This window comes from Trachypithecus francoisi, unplaced genomic scaffold, assembly GCF_009764315.1.
Source record: "Trachypithecus francoisi isolate TF-2019V2 unplaced genomic scaffold, Tfra_2.0 Lachesis_group1, whole genome shotgun sequence".
NCBI classification, from domain to species: domain Eukaryota; kingdom Metazoa; phylum Chordata; class Mammalia; order Primates; family Cercopithecidae; genus Trachypithecus; species Trachypithecus francoisi.
In genome coordinates, this window is record NW_022681454.1 from 104921425 (window position 1) to 104937393 (window position 15969).

General features: G+C 40.2%; 1 long non-coding RNA gene across 1 annotated transcript; it reads right to left on the minus strand.

Annotated features, from left to right (window-relative positions):
- Positions 1 to 2180: 2180 nt before the first annotated feature.
- LOC117086406 lies at positions 2181 to 8530 on the minus strand. The gene is made up of 3 exons (XR_004438325.1): positions 7988 to 8530; positions 5106 to 5217; positions 2181 to 2371 (listed from the first exon to the last, which is right to left on the minus strand). It is a non-coding gene; the product is annotated as an uncharacterized LOC117086406 (long non-coding RNA).
- Between the last annotated feature and the right edge of the window lie 7439 nt (positions 8531 to 15969).

Consider the following 15969-nt stretch of genomic DNA (forward strand, 5'->3'; position numbering starts at 1 on the left):
GATGGTCTCGATCTCCTGACCTCGTGACCCGCCCGTCTCGGCCTCCCAAAGTGCTGGGATTACAGGCTTGAGCCACCGCGCCCGGCCTCATTGTCTGTTTTGTAGTTCACATGAGAAACTCCAACTGAGAAAAGCTGCAAGGTCTCAAAAAAGGTCCTTAAGAAATGTTTCTCATAGATTACCAGAGATTGTGACTTTCTTACCAATGGGTTAATGGCTCAGTCTCACTTTTTCCTTGCTAGTTTATCCATTCATTGCCTCCTGTCCCAGAAATCAAAACACACACACACACACACACACACACACACACACACTCCAAAGCAATCCCACTAGCCATGGATATGATGTTAGCAAACTACCTTGTTCTTTATCTTTTAAGTCCTCTTTAAGCATTCTCTTTACCAATATTTAGACTCAGAGTTGGAAATTAAAAAAAAAAAAAATCTGAAACCTCTGCTTGATTTGGAATATCTTTTTCCTTGGAACTAGGCTGGCATGAAAGGAACAGGCCTCATGGAAAGCTGTGTTTTCTTTTGCTTTTCTTTGGGGAGCAATGGTTAAGAGCTATGATGGCAGACATGAAAGTAAGTCCAGCTCTTTACAGTTGGCCTCCTTTGAAAGGCCTTTCCTTGACCCCTATTCCCCAGGAAAAAAAAAAAAAAGTTGCTAACAGGAACATCACAAGGTTCCATTGATGAAATGTGTTGAATCAAACCATGTATGATGACAACTAGTGGGTGGAAAAATTTTCCCCAAATCAGAACTGGGTATCTGCCCTCCACGTTACTTCACTGGATGCCAAAAGGTTATCTGTGAGGAACTAGGAAAGGAAGTGTATTTGAAAACATCACTGGAACTTGTATACAACATCTTAAGGTGTTTGATCCTTTTATGAACTGTTGACAGCTTTTCGCCATTGAAGTCTATGTGAGAGTTGCCAGCCGAGTGAAAGGAGGAAGCAGAGCCAGAGTGCTTGACCAAGGAACCCCTAAGAGCTGGTTAGATCACAAGACACGAGATGACCAGGGAGAGGAAATGGCCCAGAATTCCATGAAATACTCAGGCATCTGTATCAGCAGTTTCATCAGGACCTATTTTGACCACCCAAATGATTCTCTTTTGAGTTTCACTTGCAGTATCATCTTCATTCAAGGATCCATGCAAATGTTAATTCCCAGAGCACCCAGAGAAGCATGCAGTAGCTGAGGATTATTAATAATCACTACAGTGCACTAAATCAGTAACGGTACTGAATCAGGTCATCGTGCAACACACGTTTTGAATTTATTAATGGTCATGACAGTTGCTTAGTTGGGATAGCAGTTCTGTTTAATTGGGACATATTTAGTGCTACTCAGGCCAGGTATCTTCCTCTTGCTACTGCCGGGTCTGTTTGTTCTTCATAAGTTTCTCAGTATTTCTGTGGAATGTGCCTGATGCCAGCTGGTCTCCTATGCCTTCCCATGCTGGGAAGTCTTCTGGGCTGTGGCTTCTGCCTGAGACACTATCATCGGTGTTAGATTAACAAGCCATGGCTTAGAAGTCCTTTGCTTAAAAATGAGTATGTCAGGCTTAGTGTGGTGCCTCATGCCTACAATTCCAGTGTTATGGGATTCCAAGGCAGGGGAATTGCTTGAGGCCAGGAGTTCAAGACCAGCTTGGGCAACATAGTAAGACACCATCTCTGTAAAAAATAAAAAATAAAAAAACTAGCCAGGCATGGTGACATGTGCCTGCAGTCTTAGCTTCTCAGGAGACTGAGGTGGGAGGATCACTTGAACCCAGGAGGTCAAGACTACAGTGAACTAGAATCATGTGACTGCACTCTAGTCTGGATGACAGAGTGAGACCATGTCTCAAAAAATAAATAAATATACAAAAAGATTATGTCATATGCATGTTTAATGCTGACTCTAGCCATATAATGGATACTTACAAATCAATAATTATGCAACATTGTCTTCATTAGTATGGAGAAAGGAAACTTTTTCTAAACCCTCTCCATCCATTGCCCCTGCTGTTAATCTTGGGTTCTGTCTCATTTCTCACCTCATTCTCCTTTTTTATAGCCACCTCACCTTTCTAACCCAGGCTTTGGATTTTCCCACAGCTCAGCATACAGCTCAGACTCTATAAATACACATGTCCCTCCTTAGCTCCTTCCAAAAACTGACCTTGTGCCCTCATGGTTATCTGGGCTCCATGTCCATTTGTGACCCATTATACATTAAGTTCCCACAGACACTGATGAAAACACAGACCTCTTTTTCACTGATGTCTCCTGACCACTCTTTTCATCACACGGTGGGCTTCTGCCCATCAGACTATATCATGGCAGGATGATTCCACTTGCGTCGTAAGTTCCTACAATCTTATGAGAGTCATTAGTTAAAAATGATATTGTAAAAGTCATACTGATGTTATAGACAGCCAAACAACAGCACAGAGTTTGTAAACAAGTGTTCTGAAGGATTATAGTACATCAGACGTTCACGATTTGGAGAAGGCGGTCATGAATTCTACATTTCCATACCCATGTTGCAACCACCTGACCACACTCAACAAGCGTAGGAATTCTTACAAAAGCCCGATTTCCTTCCAAAATAATCTGCTTCAAAAAAAAAACTTCATTATTTCTTTTGCTTCATTCAATAGGACTCAAATTATGTTTGTTTTTAAAAATAAGTTTGACTCATTTCCATATTAAATTGCTTGATCATTTCTTTTAAGTTAGTGAGGACTTTCTGTGCTTTGAAGTAGTTTTTGGCTTTCTTGTTTTCCTTTAGGGTATGACAAACTATTACATTGTCTGGAGAATCGGGGACTGGATCAGAGAGGCAGAACAAGTGGAGCTCAGGGACATGATTTCTAAATAACAATTCCCATGTGAATGCTCCTACAATATTTCCCTTTACTCATGTTTTTGTGTTGGTGTTTTTATTGTGGTCTGGACTGGGGCAAAAAATGAAATAGTAGATCCAGATGTGAAATACATCTTTTGAAACTGATGTAGGGGTGTGTGTGTGTGTGTGTGTGTGTGTGTGTAAAATCAAAGGGTACTCCTGTAGTTTAAAACTCTGAGATAAGAAAAGAAAGGGTGAGGTAGAGGGAAAATATTTTACTACTGAACCCCATCCTTATGGATCTAACAGTCAAACAGCTTCTTTCTGAAAGTACATCTTCTCTATTACACAAATGATGACTTTGGCGGGTTTTCAGTTTTAAGATATTACATTGCAGATCTTAATTTATCTGGTTTAAGAGACAGTGTGTCATGATCCCCTGAAAGCAAGAACTCTGGAGTCAACAGATCTGAGTCCAGACATGACATTAGCTATTGATCTTGAACAAGCAACTTTCCTTCCTGACTTTCAGTTTCTCTAGAAATCAGAAACAACAAAACCTGCTTCCAGGGTAATTGTGAGTATTCAATGAGATTATGTACATAGCACAGAATGTGGGCCCACTTGGAATGTTCCATGCCTTGTAAGTAGGTGAAAAGTGTCCTCTAGCCCACCCTGTGCCTAGAGAGCACCCAAAAGGCCGACTTGGCTACTGTCTCTGCCCTAGTGTGCAGTAGTGCCTGCTTCTGGGGAGGCTGCTGACCCCAGGCAGGACTTCATTGCAGCTTCCAGATTTAGCAGGACTTATTACTAAATATCTCAACACCAAATCATCTATATCCTTATATAATACCCTGTACTCCACGGATATTTAACTTTTTAGCATGTCGACAGACTGACTTAACCTAGTTGAGCAAGGTAGGCAGCCAATGCATAGTCTTCTACTAGACCGTAATCTCCATGGTGGTAGGCATTGCATGTGTTCTGCTCACTCCTGTATCTCCAGAACCTAACATGGTTCCCCAAACCTCGTAGTCAGTCAAAAAATATTTTGTTGAATGACTGAATTACCAAATCCAGCCACAACCTAAGAAGATGGCTTGACTTGATCTTTTAAAGAGCTGCCCTGTGAAAGAATGAGAAATTCTCTGGAAAATTCACTTCCCCATTCTTTAACAGGATTCAAGAATAAGACTCTTAATGGCTTTACTGCCCCCAATATGACTGTTGCATTTTTTCCACCTAATGTAATTGGGTAGAATGGGGTTTCTATTTTCGCTTTGAGGCAAGATATAGATTGTAACGTCATTAAATTTGTACCTTTTTTGCCAACCCAAACATCACTATTTACTGCCTCCTGTTTACTAAGGATAAGAACAGTACAAGTAGACTTCAGATGAAACAAACCCTACAGTGGTCACCATCAGAGAACATTTAGTGAAATACTTAGCATGAAGGGATGAGTAGTGAGGAACACTGGGGACTCTTGGAACCTTTTCTATCCTGCACAAGAGAATCACATCACAGGGCACCGGCAAGAATTGATATGTTAAAAAAAGTTCCCTACCAGCCAGGATGGGTGTAACTGAGTCAGAGGCCAGAAGAGCCGGAGGAAAAGGAAGGAAGCAGGGTGTGTTAGCCACATGACTAAAGTGATAGGGCATATGGTTCTTAAGCAGGAAAAGACGCGTAGGCTGGACAAAAATGTAAACATTGGTGGCGTGTGGAGTATTCAGGAGGGCTGGAAATAAAAAGCTTTGTGAGTCTGCTGAAAAGAAAGTGTGGCTTTGATGTGGAGCACATTTTCAACTATAGCAGGATTGCCATCTCTTGTGGTTGCCAAAATAATACTTAAAGGAAAAAATAGGAGGTTGTTCTTTGCTTAGGGGTGGCCTGTAGGAGGAAGAATCACAAGCATTTTCAAATTGAAGAAGGCACCATTAAGACACTTTAATGAAACCAGTAAGTCCAGTCAGTAACCATCAAATGATACCAGATCATTTCAGCAACTACCAGACCTTCAGTTTGATGACTGGCAGCCTCTGCAGCAGCAGATACAGCTGAGGAGTCTGGGAGATGCCACTCTCCAGCTGAAACAAGGACTGCTGGGTGGACTTTCTTAAGCCTCCCTTCCTTATCCTCAACCTGGATCTCATACTGGGTCTTCAAGCCTCAGAGAAAGGATGGATAGTCAGCCCTCTTAGAGCTGATTATCCCTAGGGGGAATGTGGGAAGAAGCATGATTCTGCAGTTAGAAAGTACCTTGGCCAGTGGGAAGTTCTTTTAGGGCTCACTTCACATCTGCCTGAGCAGAAATATAGTCAGCCCTCCATCAGCCTTCCCAGTCCCTGGATCTGCATCTGGATTCAACCAACTGTGGATTGAAAATATATGGGGGGAAAAAAGCAATAAAAATTAACAATACACCAATAAAAAACAACAGAAATTTTAAAAAATACAGTGTAACAACTATTTATAGAACATTTGTATCATATTAGGTATTATAAGTAATCTAGAGATGATTTATATACCTCTAGGAGGAGGTATGTAGGTTATATGCAAACACTGTGCCATTTTCTATGAGGGACTTGAGCATCTGCAGTTTTGAATATTGGCAGGAGGTTCTGGAACCAATCCCCCACCAATACCAAGGGATGACTGTATATTCAGGCCATATGAACAAGGGAAGAAAACCCAGTAGTGGGGATTCAGGGAGCATGAATGTTATTGCAGCTCACTTACTAACTAGCTTTGTGACCTTGGACCAGTCATTAGACCTTTTTTTCTGCACCGCAGTTTCTACACTCAGAGGGTAGAACCAGATAATCATCAAGACCCTTTCATTTCAGACCACCATGGTTCTGTGATTTAAAGCAAGATCGTAAGCTAGGTTCCATTCTTGCTTCTCTATATAAACTTGGGCAAGTTTTTATTCCACCCAGTTTCTCAGTTTTCCCATCTGTAAAACTGAGTTAATCATACTAATTTTACAATATTTTGAAAACTTACAGATGAAAGGTATTAGGCAAATGCTGGTTATCATGAAAGCCTTAAAGGTAATTTTAATAACTTAACTTTTCAATATTTCATTGGAGATTCGATGTGAATCCCTGGAAATTTTCACTCAAATAATTGTTATTTGTTTTTATCTTGCCACAATTTTGACCTGCTCCCTCAAATCTATTCTGGTTAGTTTGGGTTGGTGTGCTTGTCCTTTTCACCTCCTCTTGAAAACTCCTCTCACGGTGACCATTTTCTGCATAGGAGCTCATGGAACAGGAGTTTGAATCAGAAGCTGACATTCTAGAGACACAGCTTCTAGCGCTGGCTCTGCCATTAATAACCTGTATGCTGGGAAGCAGAGGCAGGTGGATCACCTGAGGTCAGGAGTTCAAGACCAGCCTGGCCAACATAGTGAAATCCCATTGCTACTAAAAATACAAAAATTAGCCAAGTGTGGTGGCGCACAGCTGTAGTCCCAGCTATTCAGGAGGCTGAGGCAGGAGAATCACTTGAACCCAGGAGGTGGAGGTTGTAGTGAGCTGAGATCGCACCACTGCACTCCAGACTAGGTGACAGAGTGAGACTCCATCTCAAAATAAATAAATAAATAAATAAAGCCTGTATGACCCTGAGCAAGTCATGTCATCTGTTTGAGACTTTGTATCTTGGTCTTCAAAAGACAAGGTTAGGCCAGATTATTTCAGTGGTACCACTTGGCAACAAAATATGACTTTAGAAAAGTGTCCAAATGCTTGAGGCAATGCGGAAAAGAATGAGGTACAAATAATTTATATGGAGTGCTCAATCCTATAAATCTGTCAGAGTTGAATTTACAATGACCAAAATTGTGGTGCTTAGAATAACTTACCATGCAGTCCTTTGTATGGCAGCATTAAAGCTTTCATTCTCAAAATACTAGTGGACGGCAGTGATAATTATATTTGTGTAAATCAAATCCCAACTATGAGACTACAAACTGTTCTTACTGTGGAAATGGTAAGAGAAGAAGGAATGGGATTTATACATGTCATCTGGCAGTTTGGATTCAGGTGTACCTATATTTAAAGCAAATAAGTTGCACTTAAAATGGAAAACAATCTTGTTTATCTTTGCATGTCTGTGGTGGAGAGCAGCTGTAGTCGGTTTTCTTTCCCAGGAGCCATCTCTCCCCATCTGAGGAGTTGGTCAGTGCCTTCAGCCACTCACTGGCTTTTGTGTTTTTCATAAGTTCTGCCATGCACCAAACACGGGCTTGGTGGTTTCCTTTGGGTTTTCTAGAGTTGTTCTTACTAGTGAGACAGAAAGACCTCTCTTCCCAGCCTACATTTTCAGCTGTAGATTGAAGTTTTTGTATGGGATTTTCTTCCCTTGCCATTAAACAAAATGTCCCAGTATATATGTTTTCTCTACTTGCTGAACTACTCCCCCAAAACATGCACCCCGAGTTTCCCTGCAATAGGGAGCTCTGGGCTGTATCTGTGCCTTCACTCAGAATGCGCTACTCAGGAATCTCTCCAGGGTTGGCCAAAAATCTCCATGATGCCAGATCAAGGCTTCCAGAGCTGTCAACCACTGTTGCTCCCTCCTCTTCCTGCTCCCTTGCAAACAACACCAGTAAAAGGGTCTGTCACCACTAGCAGTAGATCCTAGTGTCAAATCCTACATGACAGAGGACATTCCCAATCCCTGGATTTCACTCTAGAAGTTCTACACAGAGACTTAGTAACTCATCTGATATTTTCTTCTTGCTTAATTTGTCTTTTGGAAAATCAAGACACTGAAGAAGGTTTGAGACACTCTTGTAGAAGAAGAAGTGTATTTGGTTCATGATTTAACATAGCCATCTCTTAAAACTCAGTTCTCGGAAGTTGAAATCACCATGTTTTATAGCACTGATGTAAGTCTATCATTTGATTGTACTACCTCAAGAGCAAAAGGCCTGAGGATCTGGTGACTTTTTAAACTGCTGGAATCATAAAAACTATTTTTTGTTAAATTGACTGAATTGAAATACAGAATATTAGCAGTTTAGAGGAAGATGGAGAATTATATTGGTTAGGACAATTATATCGGTTACAACAACTTTCGGTTGTGACAGACTCCAAACAAAAAGGACTTAAGCAAAGAGGTGTTTTACTCACATCACAGAAAGGCAACCACAGAGCTCACTTCAGCATCATCTGGATCCAGGAACGTGAACACCGTCAGGAATCCATCTGCTCCTTCCCTCCTCTCATCTTGGCCTCTGCCTCAGGCCAGGCTTCCCGCTTAACAGCTCTTGCTCATTTTGGGTAACATGAGGACACATCCTTATGGCTAGCGTTCCAAATGAAGAAGATAAACATCCCTGCCACCTTCTGGATATAGAACCCCAGATCCAGCCCTACTTGGGCTACATGCTCACCACTGGCTTGTCCCTGTGGTCAAGTAAATGGAATACCCAGAGTGGCTGCCTTACCAGAATGACACGTGCATAGTGATTGTTAGGGTGGTGGGGAAAGAAGAGCAGCTTGTCAGAACAAGAGTGGGGGCAAGTGCTGTTACCAACAGAAGAAAGAAAGGGTTCTGGGCAGTCCTAAACAGGAGTTATACAGAGAAACAAGAGTGGAACTTAACTCTGACCTTGCTGTGAATTATAGAATCATGGAAGTTTGAAATATAAGGATGTGTAGTATTATCTAGCTCCACCCTTTACATGTGGAAACTGAGGTACAGAAAGTTCTAATGATCCTCCTGAGATCACAAACCACAGATATCACACAGATATGGGTCAAGGACTGTTTGCAGTGATCCTTTATAGCTTGAATTTAACTTCTGGCTCAATTTTTCATCTGAAACGCATACTGGGTAGATTTGAGTTTCTGTCCATTTCCAGTGTGGCACAAGGATAAAGGAGACAATATGGCAATTCTCATCTACCGAACATTTGTCCACTTACCTCATCTGCAGAAAGATTGCTATTGTCTGGCAGTGGAAATGAATTAGCTAATAAAACTCTCAGGAACTTGAATTCAAAAACAGAATAGAAATATGGGCTGGATGCTGTGGCTCACGCCTAGCACTTTGGGAGGCCGAGGCAGGATTGCTTGGGGTCAGGAGTTCAAGACCAGCCTGGGCAACATACAAAGACCTTGTCTTTACTTAATTAAAAAAAAAAAAGATAGGCATAGTAGTGCACACCTATAGTCCCAGTTACTAGGGAGGCTCAGGCAGAAGGATCACTTGAGCCTGCGAGGTTGAGGCTGCAGTGAGCCAAGATCATGCCTGGGTGACAGAGTGAAACCCTGTCTCAATCAATCAATCAATCAATGTAGGTTAATCACATAGAGGACATAAGCTGAAGTATTTAAATTATGTAATAATAAAAAAACACTCTATTAACCCTGTCATTACTTCAGTAATTTCAGATTTGCTTCTAAGTTGTCCTTTGTGAGAGAATTGAAAATCAAATGTCCCTAGTAAATAAGCTTACAAATTGCTACAAGATTAGTTCTAACCTATGGAATCTGTCTTCATGACTCGGTTATATATCATTTATTTGATTTTTTTCAAATAAGTTGAAATGCTGAATACCTCTGGCTTGGAGATCTCAGATGTCTCACATGGTATACCAGAAATTCAGGCTTGTTACTGGAATATTTTGAGACAAACAGAACTGAGTTTAAATTCTGGATCTCTCACGTATTAATTCTGTGACCTTGGGCAATATTGCCATGTTCTCATCTATAATACAGACATAAGAGCTATCTATTAGGATCAATGGAGGACTCAATTAGATCAGATATGAAAAAGTAACTTCCAAGCATTACACCTTAATAAATGTTAGTTTCTTCCTCCTTTCTCTTAATCAGGACAAAAAAGCCATTAGTTAAGTAAAGAATATGTTTGGAAAATTTTTCTCTCAAATCAGGTATTAGCTGAAGTTTGAACTAATGCATGGAGACAACACCTAATGTCTTGTATGGAGACAGCAAACTACAATCTTAAAAGGTATTTGATACTCTTTAATAGTGTGCTGCATTTGCTCCAAATAGATCAACTATAAAGTTATGATTTAATAATAGCGGGATAATATACAATATCTAAAAACACTTAGAAAAGTAAGAACTATGGGCAAATGTAGTTGATGATGATTATTATTGAAGATGTTAGTACTAGTAAAAGGAAAAACAGTCAAGTAGGAATAAGGTAAAGCAGGTTTCAAGCTGTAAATTATTCCGACTCCATAGGCAGGAAAACAGCAGGTGAAGTGTACTTAATGTGATGAATTGGAATTGGTAATCATCCTACTCATAACCATTGGTCAGGGTAACTTCCTGAGTCTGTCTTTGCTGAAGTGATTGTGATGATAATAAAATGTTCCTTGAGGTACCTGAGGAGCACTCTGGTAAGGCTGTTGGGTTGGCAGATAGAAACAGGCCTGCAGAGTGCAGAAGAGCCTGGTCTAGGCCAAAGATCAAGGTTCAGGCATCATCAGCTACAGTGGTGAATGGACACCATCCTTGAAGACAGTCACTGCACACCCCTCTCTTGGGATTGCAGTCAGCGTCATAAAGCTGAAAACAACTGCTGTTGATTACTGCGCAGGCTGGAGAAGGTTTCCACATCTGCAGAACGGATTGTGAACACATCCTTTTACATCCTGAAAGGCAGGAACAAATAGGGGGCAATGCTAGACCCCTTGTCTTCTAGTCTGAAGTCAAACGATAGTTCACGAAAAAAGGAAAGCTTTACATCTTAGGTTAGGGTGGCAGGAAAAGAAAAGATCGTCTTGAACACTAAATGGATATCAAATATAGGAAGGCTGTTTATAATAGTCACAGGGATTATGTTGGGGAAATGAGGAAGGAGAGAAGTACAGAGAGTGAGGAATGTGTGGCTTCTTCCAGAGAGGTTGTGCCCTTACTTCACTTATTCTGCTTACTTATCACTTGTATTTGATCATTCAGAGAGCAGAGATTTCATCTGAATTGGGCTGCCCTCACCTTTTAGTGCCATGTTACTTGAAGCAGTTAACATGTTTATGAATAATGTCTCATGATGGCCTTTTAAGTCACATTCCAGGCCCCCTACATCACCTCGATAATCACACACCTGTTGGTGTGACTCACGCAACATGCACCCTCTCCGACGTTGTCAGAGGCTTCTCTTCAAACAGACTCCATGGCCATCTGCCTCTGTGCTGATATCATGGTGCCATAAAACATGGTGGTGTCTGAAGCTCCTGCTCCCCTCCCCACCTTCTACCCAGCAGAGTCTCTGCAGCTTCCAGGACCGTCTGGCAGGTGCTCCACCTTCACACAGTTGGCCCAACCTGTGGCTGAGGAGGGCAAGGGCTTGGCTGGAGTCAGTGAAGTCAGTGCCCCTGCCTTGGCTTCAGTGCCTGGTTTAGAAGTTTTATTTCACAGGAATGGTGTGGCTCAGAGGTTTGGGAAAGGGATGGTAAATGGTGCCTCAGGGTATCGTGCTGAACCTCGGTGTCTGCCCACTTCAACCAAAGTCCAGCCCTGCTGGGTAATAGCTGGATATTATCAGCAGTTGCAGGAGGCTATGTACAGAAGGGATTGTGAAATAAAACTGGAGGCTCCATGCACATCCTGGTGAACAAGTGTCTTCCTATGTCTAATAATACTCTCACTCATGTCAAGCGCAACAGAGAAGCCAAAATTAAAATTGCGTTGGAAACCATAGTTCCTTTTTCCCAGGGTAGAGGCCACGTTATAGGAAGAAAATGTGATGGCCCCTAGTGAAACAAACAAACTTACTTAATGCAGGTTCACATTGATTACAATTAGATGAGTCCTGTAAATCACTAAGTAAATTTTAATAAACTACTGCTGGAATATAAATTGCCTGATGAGATTCCTAGTTTCGAAGTACTACTTTGGTATTTTTGCCAAACTCAATAAATCTCTAATTTGCTCATGTTCAATCACAGAAGATTCTGAAAACTACACTTTTCCCTGATGCTCTTTCATCTTGGCATCTACATATAACTGTTCTGGACACAGTGGGTTATCCAAGAGGCTTTCTTTCACCATGTCCTTGCCTCAGTGATGTCCATTTCTGATTTACTTTTGTGAAAGATGGAATGCTGCATCTGATCCATTATGTACTATTCTCAGGCAAATTCTAATGATAATGACCTAAAACGTGTATATGCATATTTCTTGTAGTCCTAGGCTAAGTCTATTAAACTATTGATATTGTTGTTTTAGTGCTTTTCATGATATATCAGAAATTTCACTGTTTTCACAATCTTCTTTGCTCTGCAAATACCCCTTTTACTCAGAGGTAGTTACAATGTATGAAAAAGAATATATTTTAAATACCAATAGTAGTTATTTCTGGATTAAGCTGGAGATTACAGATAACTTTTATTTTCTTTTGTCTTTCTGTAGGTGCTAAAAATTTCCACAATAAAAATAGCTTATATTTGTTAATTGTTTTCTCTAGGCCAAGTTCAGTGATAAGTTTTTAATGTTCGTTATTACATAATATCTTCACAATAGCCCCATAAGAGAGGTCCTATTATTATCTTCACTTTACACTTTTTAAAAAAATCTTTTTTTCCTTTTTGTGGAGAATGGGATCTCACTATGTTGCCCAGGCATGTCTGGGACTCCTGGGCTCAAGTGATCCTCCTGCCTCTGTCTCCGGAAGCGCTGGGATTATAGGTTTGAGCCACCATGCTCAGCCATCCTCACTTTCCACATGAAGTTGAAATAATTTAAATAAATTTGCCTAAACTCGTAAGTGGGGGGTCCAGAATTCAAACCCATGTATATCTGATTCAAGACTTAGGTTACTGGCTGGGTGTGGTGGTGCACACTTGTAGTCCTAGCTATTTGGAAGGTTAAGGCAAGAGGATCCCTTGAGCCTAAGAGTTCGAGTTCAGCCTGGGCAACATAGTGAGAACCTGTCTCTTAAACAAAGAACTTAAGCTACTAACCTCTGTGCTAAACTTTATTTCTTCGGTAATCAGATACACACACACACATACACACACACGCACACACACTATTTTGTTCTAAAAATAAACAACAAACATAAATATTTAGCATATAACTTGCATTACAAATATTAAATGTGCACTCACATGTCTAGGCATATGTGCCAAGGTTAACCTAACAGCAGATTAAGAAAAAAAAAAGGCTGTCATGGTGATTTATACCAACACTTTGGAGGCCAAGACCAGAAGATTGCTTGAACCCAGGAATTTGAGACCAGCCTGGGCAACATGGTAAAACCCCATCTCTATTAAAAATACAAAAACTTAGCTGGGTGCAGTGGCACACACCGGTAGTCCCAGCTTCTTGGGAGGCTGTAGCAGGAGGATCACTTGAACCCTGGAGGTGGAGGTTGCAGTGAGTGGAGATAGTGCCACTGCACTCCAGCCTGGGAGACACAGCAAGACTCTGTCTCAAAAAGAAAAAGAAAAAAGAGATTTATTTAAATTGAGGCTCATCATTTTAAATCAGCTTTAAAATGTTATTTGATCATGATGTTCACTTCTATGTTAGAAAAAGAGAATTAGGAAATAGAAATTATTCAAATAATGAAAAACAAATCTTTAAGAAATGACAATGTAAATTGGGTTGTTTTTGCTTTTTTTGTTTTGTTTTGTTGCCTGAAGAAGTCTGCAGGAAGATTAAACCACAGTTTTGAAATAAAGGAAGAACTCTGGTGTGGTTAGTGGGAGCAGCTGTTCTCCAATCTTAAACCACATCTGGAATATTATGTTTAATGCTGGGTACTACATTTTAAAGAGAGACCTTGATCAACTGCAGTGTGTTAGATATGGGTGAACACGATGGGGTGTACCCAGAAACAGCAACATAAGAGTTACAGTTGCAGAAACTCTGGTTGTTCCAGGGAAAAAGCATAAGGGCGAGGAAAGATCTGGGTCCAAAGCTGTGAAGATCTGTAATACTGGAGAGAGCTTAGCCTTGTCTTGTATCACGCCAGAAGCCAGAACTAAGACCAGTGAGGTCAGATGTGAGTTTAATATAAAAAGAAATTTAGAGCTTCATAGAATAGGCTGCAAGTAGACTAATGAAGGTCCCTGGGACTAGTCAAGCAGAAACAAAAATGTCTGGTTCTTCTTATTATAGTGGAGCTTATTGATAGCTTAGATGGCAGAGTTTTCTTGTTAATTTTAAACAAACGGCAGGCAACTTCTTTTAGGGAATGATTTTAGTGTTTTTTATTTTTTCCTTTCTTAAATCAGAAACCAGATACAGTTTATATAATCTTTTTGCCCTCTTCTGCCACATGTATTTATTCTTTTGTTCAATAAATATGTCTTCAAAATTCTATGCCATTGTTCTGTCCTCTGGAAATTTATTATTAAGCATAACCCCTTTTCATACTTGTTTATTTAACACAGTTCACTAGGTGAAAACAGAGGAGGGGAGGAAAAAATCCCACAAATCTTTGAAAATGAAGATAATTTTTTAGACAATTTGGAACAGATAATATGAGAACTGAACCTGTTCTCAGTAAAATTTTAATGTCCTATATGACATTGAGTAAGTTAAGTTACTTAAGTTCTCTGTGCCTCAGTTTCTTCATCAGTAAAATGGATATAAAAACTCTTGCCTCATAGCTCTTATGAGAATTAACAAGTTAGTGTTTGCTTGGTTCTTTGAGGTCCTTGGATGAAAGGTGCTATATAAATACTAGGTATCATTATTAACATTTAATTACCATATCTATACTTATGATATTAAGTGTCCCAAGTAACAAAAGCTGTTACAGGCCACAGAAAAAGCTTTCACAGGCTGCTTCCCAAGTATCTATGAAGACATAAGCTAGAATTACCAAGAGATCTTTGTGTCCCCTGGAATAAGAGATCTCATTGTCAGCTTAAAAACTGCAGTCTTATGAGTTCAAATTGATATTTAGTAATAGATTCAAAAGATGCCTTTTAAAGCATTTTTGCTGTCTTCAAATTAGTTTTTATTACTACTTTTAAACTAGGTAATTTTGGAAACTTCAAATTATTTCATTTAAATACATTCTCCGTAGAACCTTCTTAATATTTGCATATGCTAAACGTGGTAGTTTTTGTAGTAGTTTTGTGGTAGTCTTGCGAACAGCAGTTTTGGTTGTTGTTGTTGTTGTTGTTTTTGAGACAGAGTCTCACTGTCACGCAGGCTGAAGTGCAGTGGTGTAATCTCAGCTCACTACAACGTTGCTCTGCCTCCTGGGTTGAAGAGATTCTTCTGCCTCAGCCTCCCAAGTAGCTGGGATCACAGGCGCCCACTACCATGCCCGGCTAATTTTTGTATTTTTAGTAGAGATGTGATTTCACCATGTTGGCCAGGCTAGTCTTGAATTCCTGACCTCAGGTATGATCCACCTGCCTTGGCCTCCCAAAGTGCTGAGATTACAGGCGTGGGCCACTGTGCCCGCCAGCTGTGAACAGCAGTTTTTATTCTTAACATAGAAAGAACACATAACAATGGCCATTGACCATGGTGAAGAAATCAAGATTGCTTTGTTTCTTCCTCTCTTCTGCTACTTATAGCTCATGGCTTTAACATGCTGCCTGACTCTTCTCACTCCATTCCTTATAGTGATCAAAAAATGCAGAAGTTGCCAGGGAACTGGAAAGACAGGGGTCCTTTTTTTTATCTCAGAAGACACACATAAAAGACAAACTTTTAGACAAAAGAAAACACAAATCCTGAAAAAGGAGCAATGCTGAACTCTTGTGCAGCCCAGCATTATTACCTACATATCCATTTCCAGATGACTGGTAGAAGAGTTCTTTAGAAGAAAAAGCCAGTTACCCAATAGAAAAATGGCAATAGTTATGAACAGGAATGTCACAAAATAAACCTAAATGGCCAATAAATATAAAAAAGATGCCCCAAGAAATGCAAATTAAACAGTAAAGACACACCATTTCACACTTAGGTTGCCAAAGATTTTTATTTACAGATTATCACATGTGGAGAGAAAAGTAAAGTGACACTGTTAGAATACACATTAATACAACTCCTGGAGGCAATTTAATGCTGCCTAGTAGAGTTGCAGATATGTATCCACTAAAGGTCAACATTTCACTTCTGGACTTACACTCTAGAGAAACTCTTGCACATGTACCTATGGACTT